The sequence below is a fragment of the Lonchura striata genome, chromosome 1 (genome assembly GCF_046129695.1).
Source record: "Lonchura striata isolate bLonStr1 chromosome 1, bLonStr1.mat, whole genome shotgun sequence".
Lineage (NCBI taxonomy): Eukaryota > Metazoa > Chordata > Aves > Passeriformes > Estrildidae > Lonchura > Lonchura striata.
The window spans coordinates 97944965-97951533 of NC_134603.1; the positions used below are offsets into that span (position 1 = coordinate 97944965).

Below are 6569 nucleotides of genomic sequence, written 5' to 3' on the forward strand. Positions count from 1 at the left end.
CGGCCAATTATACAGGCCAGCCTCACAGTGGGGCCATGTGGTGAAGATGTGGAATTCTAGAACACTTGAACAGCTTTGGAGTGAAGGCCTCACGTCAGTGAACTACACCTTGTCCCTTGAAATGAGACTCCCAAATGTGTACAGAGCATCTGTGGGTTCTTGCAGGGTTTTTTTGCAGACTACAATAAGCGATATAATTTTCTTTTTGTCTACAAAGATACTTGTGTCAAATAATGATTGCCAGACTAATGACACCCTAAAGTTACAAGCCACCAGGCGCACTCAAAGCGAATCAATTCGGTGAGGAAACAGATTTCACCTGAGTCCTCAGGGCAAAAATAAAAGCAACCGTGTTTTTAATTATTTTTACTATGGTTTTGGATCTAAGAGGATGAGGGAGGAGGAGACATCTTTCTAAGAGAGAGGGTTTTCCCTGGAGTGAGGCTGTCGGCAGGAAGGCTGGCCCCAGTGCTGCAGTGCCAGCATCCCAGCTGGGGTGCACCGCAGGAGTGGTTCTCCCACCACTCCACAGCCTCTCATGCAAGTCTGGATCACCAGGAGCTTCAATGCTAAGTGGAGTTACCATCAGAAGCAAGTATTCTCTTTGAGTTTGGTGTTACCCTCACAACAAAGCAGAGCTACATGGTAATGATCGTGTTGATTAAGCAGCCTTTGTGCTTATTGAAGCTATTAGCTGACAATTGTAATGAAGGATCAGGCAGCTCTGCTCTCCACCAGACAGGCACAAACCTGCAGTAACAGGGGAAACTTGACTACTGTTTAATTTTTGTGCTCATTTGCAATTCCTGCTGACCTTTCTCCTAGGTCCTCCTGCTCTGACTCTGCGATTAGATGCAGAAGTGGGAATGCTGGAAAGATACACCACCTATTATCTCAGAGGCAGCTGTAAACATTACAGCATGATAATGAAATTAGTTTAGCTGAGAGGAATTACGGTACCGAGTTAGTACAGGACAGATCTCATTCATAAAGTGCTCCCTTCTGCACACTGTGGTGTGTCATTAGGGAAGAGCTGAGGGGTTATGATGGGTATTTATGTTGCAAATGAAATCTAATAGTCACATTCTGGTTAGAATTAAGCATTTTCTGACTATATATAAATATATATGCACATCCTGACAAGACAGGCTAATTAACCCATAAAATATTTGCCCACAATTCCAGAATAAAACCATTATTGAACAGGTTACTTAAAACATAGCAAGGCTGGCAGTGTTCTTGAATGAGACCAGATGGAAATGCATATGTACTTTTTGTCTATGTGCCTGGTGCAGGGGAGGGTATGGAGAGCTTGTCTTGTGGCTGGGTGTGAAGAAAGATAATGCAGTATCACTCTATGTTGGATGTTTCAGCACGGTGCTATCAAGTGCTCTGTCACCATCACAGTTAAGAAATCACTTCTTTGCTTAAAGATTTTTTTTTGTAGATCCACCATCCTAACTCAGGAAGGAGACCATGTCAGTTGAAAGACCATGGTACACTCCATGGTTTTTCATCCTGATGGGGCTCACAGGCTCCCCTCACCCTTCCCCATCAGCATTGATCCTCACTGCTGCTCAGAGGGTTGCGGCTGCAGAGGAAACTATCCTTTCTGGCTTGTTTTGAGAGAGAAAAATACTCAAGGAGTAGGCAGCTCACAAGACTGGATGTACCAACCAATAACATTAATTCACACCACTCTATAAACGCTCCTGAAATTCAGTTGTCCTATTTTCTTCTGGGAATGCTCTTGTTAACAAACAAACAAAAACATAAACTCAAATATTTACAGTCTTTCTTTGGGCTTTTCAGTGCCAAATGCACAACTAGGAAAATAAAGTGGAAGACAATGGTGGCAGCCAGCCCCACCTGGAATAAGGAGATAGCCATAGGCACAAAGAGGGATAAACCTGCCTGAAGTGGGATGGGGAAGTAGCTGATGGGTGATCAGGATTAGGACACACAGCAGTGCCCTAAGAGAAGCTTAGGACCCTGAACCTGGATGGAGTCCCAACACATATCTTCACTGGGGAAGAACTAAAAAGAGACTCTTAGGCTGAGATTTACAGCATAGAAAGCACAACTGGATATGAAGTACTCACACTCAAACTTTAAAAATGCTTTTATTCAGCACTTCCTCCACCTAATTCCACTGCAGCAACACTCACAGCACAACCCAGAGAGGATGACTTTTTCTGCTGATGTTTTGTATCAATTATGCATTCTTCAAGGGTGTTTTTAAAACAGAGACTAATAATCTACCCTGTACCTTTTTTTAAACAAAAAAGACAACTAAAAGCTGCATTTAATATTAAATGTCCATGCTACATCTCAACTTTCCCCATCCCAAATGAAACAAGGCAAGATGCCATACATTTCTCCTCACAGAGCATAATTTTTTCAGACCCCTTGGAAAGGTCTGCCATGACTAAGCATGCAGCATGAGCAAACTAGCTGCTACTGGATTTTTATCTCAACCAGAACACATTTAAACTTGAGAATGGTATTTATAATGCAAACTGAATCCTGCACCGAGTCAGCAGAAGAGATTTGCTCTGTGTGCCACAGAACTCTTCACTTTCTGCACAGGATGGGGGATTCACTTTAAAGATTTACATTGAAAAGATCCTAAATTTGGCCCCATCATGACAGTCAGGATAACCACAACTGATTTTATCAGCACCGTTTCTAAGAGCTATGAACTCAAGAAATTATATAGGAAAAAGGAAAAGGAAAAAAAGAAGCAAACCCCAAATGATGCAAAGCCTTTGAAGACAGAGGAACAGTTACTTCAGCTAACTAGGTCTTCAAGGGGTTAATGAAGAAGTCTCCCTAACACCCAGCTTCCAAGGCAAAGTCTTTCCCACATGCTTATGATAATCAAAAGATAGTGAAAACCAATTCTACTTCATTCTGGTATAATTGCAGCAGAGCCACTAGAGGAATCGTAACCATTATGTAAGATGAGGCACCATCACAATGGGGCCTGCTGCTTCAAATGCGTTCTACCTACTCTTTTTTATAGATTTCAGCTACCTTTCATTTTAGTAATTAGCCACCATTTCCAAGGAGATCCATAAGTAATTTCCTGTACATCTTGAGCCATAATGCTGCAAGATTGCACCAGAAAGGTAGCACAATTTAAAAGTAGTCAACAAAGGGCAGGTGACACACTGAAAAGTTCAGTTAAAGCATGAGACAGCGACCACCATTTCATTTAACAACAGATAAATGTTGCTTGACCACCACACAGCACACAGGCAACCACCAGAAAACCCAACAGTGGTTCCTTCCAAACCCCAAAATACTGCAGGAGTCTATTAATAAGCAGCATATCAGCATGCTGAAAACTTCTTCAGTCAAAGCCAAAATTATGTAGCAAACTTGAGGGGACAGTGGTCTGGAGGGAGGTTCCTGTGCAGAGGAACCCAGTATGCTCTTGAGAGGAGGGCTGCTCATTTAGAGAAGGATCTCAGCTGGTGAGATCACAGGCACATTTATAACTTCTATCAAGTTCACATTAGTTTTGAGATCTTCTGCAGAAAGCAGGGAAAAAAAAAACCCCACATTTCTTAACATGTCTATGTTTTGCTTTGAAGGAAGTCTCTCAACTAAATATTATTGAAACAGCAGATGGCAAAATGCAAACTTTATGAAAGGGAAGGCTGCCTTAAGCGGCAGGTTACTGTTTGCATGAAAGAGCTGTGCAAGGGAAGAAGGGAGGGAGGAATGGAGGGAGAGAAGAGTCAGAAGTTAAGATGCACATTTCTAGCCGAACAACTTGGTTAGAAAATGATGACCGTACCTATAAATATAATCTTTAGAGTGCTGGCATGGAGATATGCAAGAGCTGCGAACTGGTGTGAAAATTAAAATACCTAGAGGGACTAATAAGTCCCTATGGGGACCCCAGTTACTTAAATGGCTGCAAAGGATAATTGCAGAGAACTGCAACAGAACTGAATCAATGCCATTTTCTCTAGGAAAAAAAAAAATATTGCTGCTCTGATTACGTTATTCTGAAAAGACTGGCTTCTTTCCTCTTCCCTCCCTCAGCTCAAAAGTCAACTGCAAACCACTAGAAATATGTCCAGAAAGATTATGGTGCAGCTGAAAGCCAGAAGCATATGAGATTATATATTTACTGGTGCTGTGTCAGATAACATCTGAGAGGAGAGGAAAAAGATACTCAGCTTTGCAGTCTTTATTAGCATGTTTAGGCTCTTTAAAGGAGCTATCCAATTGTGTCATTGCTGCCAGGCCTTTAAAACTGTGTATATCCATGATAAAGGAATCTACTTAATCTTGATCACAAGCCTCCGAGCCCTACCCGACTCTCCTGTGACATGCAAACTTATTGCCTTTAAACAGGAATTAGAAAAACAGAAATGAACAGGGATGCACCATTACCCATAGCATTATATTGCTCGGGAACAGATGTTAATCAATTTTATGGAATGTTTTAAGTAACATGCAAGTACTTTTGTAAAGAACTGTCTGCATAAGAGAGATTTCAGCCCAGCAAATATAGGAGATAAGCCTTTATCTTGACTGGGAGAGCAATGTCTATTTTGATTAAAACCAAAGAAGTCTGCACGATTGAGCAATTTTATTCCCTTGGAATTATGTCATTTCCAGAATGCTACTACACATGGTCCTGTGACAAAAGTGAATGGAAATAACCTTGCTCTTGATTGTAATGTTCTCCTTGCGAAAATGTTCATGCATGTAGCTCATGAAGTACACATGTAGGATGTACATTCAATCCTCAGAGATTCTTGAATACACAAGAACTGTACTCTTTATTCCAGCTGTGCTAGAAGAACAGTAAATTTGGAGAAAGGACTGACCTTACACTCTCTAAGTAATTTGTGCTACTCAATCAATTTCTCATACACTGCTAACAGAACTTTAAAATCCCAAAACACACACAAATAAAAGGAAAAAGGTGCCCTATCGTCTCGATTTGAATAAAAGTAGTAGCTGTGCCATCGTGCTGAGAGTAATTCAGGTCGTTAAACTTCTCGAACCTTGAATGTCATCAGGAGTAACTTAAGTGACCATCCACTTGCACTGAAAAAGTACTGCATTTAACTCTCCGTAAAATATGGATTTTATTGCAGCAGTGACAGGACTCCTTTCCACAGCCATTGACCTCTACTGCTATTGCTTATCTCTTGACTCGACCTTCTGCATAAGAATACACAGATGTAGTATGCAAACTGTTTTCCCTGCGTGTGCATGTAAGTAGGTGTTACATATATATGAATACATAAATAGTTCAACCTAGCCGACACAGAAAGTATGTTACCAGCTCCTTAGAAACATTAACTACACCACCAAATTCAGCGCTTGCTTTCTGCAATTACCCAAATTCTTTCCTGTAAAAATGCCTGTACGCCTACCCTCTTACTTCCACCTCCTCCAGCACTCCTCAACCCCGTTCTTTTATCAAATAAAAGACTTCACATTTGTCAATTCCTGTAACGTCCCCCGATCTGCTCGCTCTGCCCCCTTCTTTTCACTGAGGGAGCGCCTCATTTCAACTGTGTTCTACATTCAGTTCTGCACTTTGCCTCGGATTTCGCTCATGATCCGAAGGGCTTTGCCTTGTATTCATTTCAAAGCAAGTAGGCAGTATCAAGAAACAGAGACAGACTTTAAAAATTATTATGTTCTAGTTATCAATCCTTTTGCTGTTGTTATTACTAATTATTATTGTTATCCTCTTCCAAGCACACACGACCCTTCTCCCGCTCTCACCACCTCTCCTCGCCCAAAGTGTCTCGCTGGCGATGACAACCCCCAGGAAAACGCCGCATCCCTTCGCCTGACTTAGAACGCCAGCAAACACGGTCCCCACACGCCCCTGAGCGCCGGGCAGGGCGCGGAGCCCGGGGGGATCACCGCGGCGCGGCGGCAGGGACAGAGCCCTCCGCAAGGCAGCTGCCAACTTTGCAGAATAAGTGCTGTCCCCTCCTCCGTCCCCCCCCCCCGCCCCCCCCCTTAATTAACATTCCTAATAAGCACGGCAGAAAGAATAAGAAAGAAAGGAGTGGAGGAAAAAAAAAAAAAAAATCAGAAGGCGGCTGGCTGGTGAGAGCTCCAGCTTGCCCCTCCTGAGGTGCAGAGCCGCATCTCCTTACCGGCACGCAGGGACGACGCGGCCGAGCCTCGCCCGGGTCGGCGGCGCGGCAGCGCAGCTCCCTGGCCCCTTCTGCCGCCGCTCAGCCTCCGCGCCTCGCACTAGGGCTGCCGCTCGGCCAGCAGCACTTTTTAACTCCGGCATGCAGGCAGCCCGAGCCGAGGGGGCTCTCTATCTGATTGGTTTCCATTCACTGCTCCTGATTAATAAAAAAAAAAAAAAAGAAAAAAAAAAAAAAAAAAAAGGGAGGAGGCGGGGGAGGGAAAAAAAAAAAAAAAAAAAAGCCAAACTCCTCCCTCTCGGCTTGGCTCCCCGGCAGGCGCGCACACGCACCCGCACATTCGCGCACCCGCACCCCTGGCGCCGGCGCTGCGGCTGCCGGGGCCGCCGGCGCTGCCGCACTGGGGCCGGGGGCGCGGAGAGC

The 6569-nt window shown here is 43.9% G+C and overlaps 1 protein-coding gene across 6 annotated transcripts in view; it reads right to left on the minus strand.

The window, feature by feature from the left end:
* CDH6 (cadherin 6) overlaps positions 1–6368 on the minus strand; it is a 103434-nt gene extending 97066 nt beyond the window's left edge. For 4 of the 6 annotated variants that reach the window (XM_021552333.3, XM_021552334.3, XM_077786125.1 and 1 more), the window contains exon 1: positions 6147–6368. The gene's annotated coding sequence lies outside the window, so the exon portion shown is untranslated. Of the gene's footprint in view, positions 1–5763; positions 5938–6146 lie in introns of those variants that run through there. The other 2 variants (XM_021552337.3, XM_021552335.3) reach the window with 1 other exon arrangement.
* Positions 6369–6569: the final 201 nt, after the last annotated feature.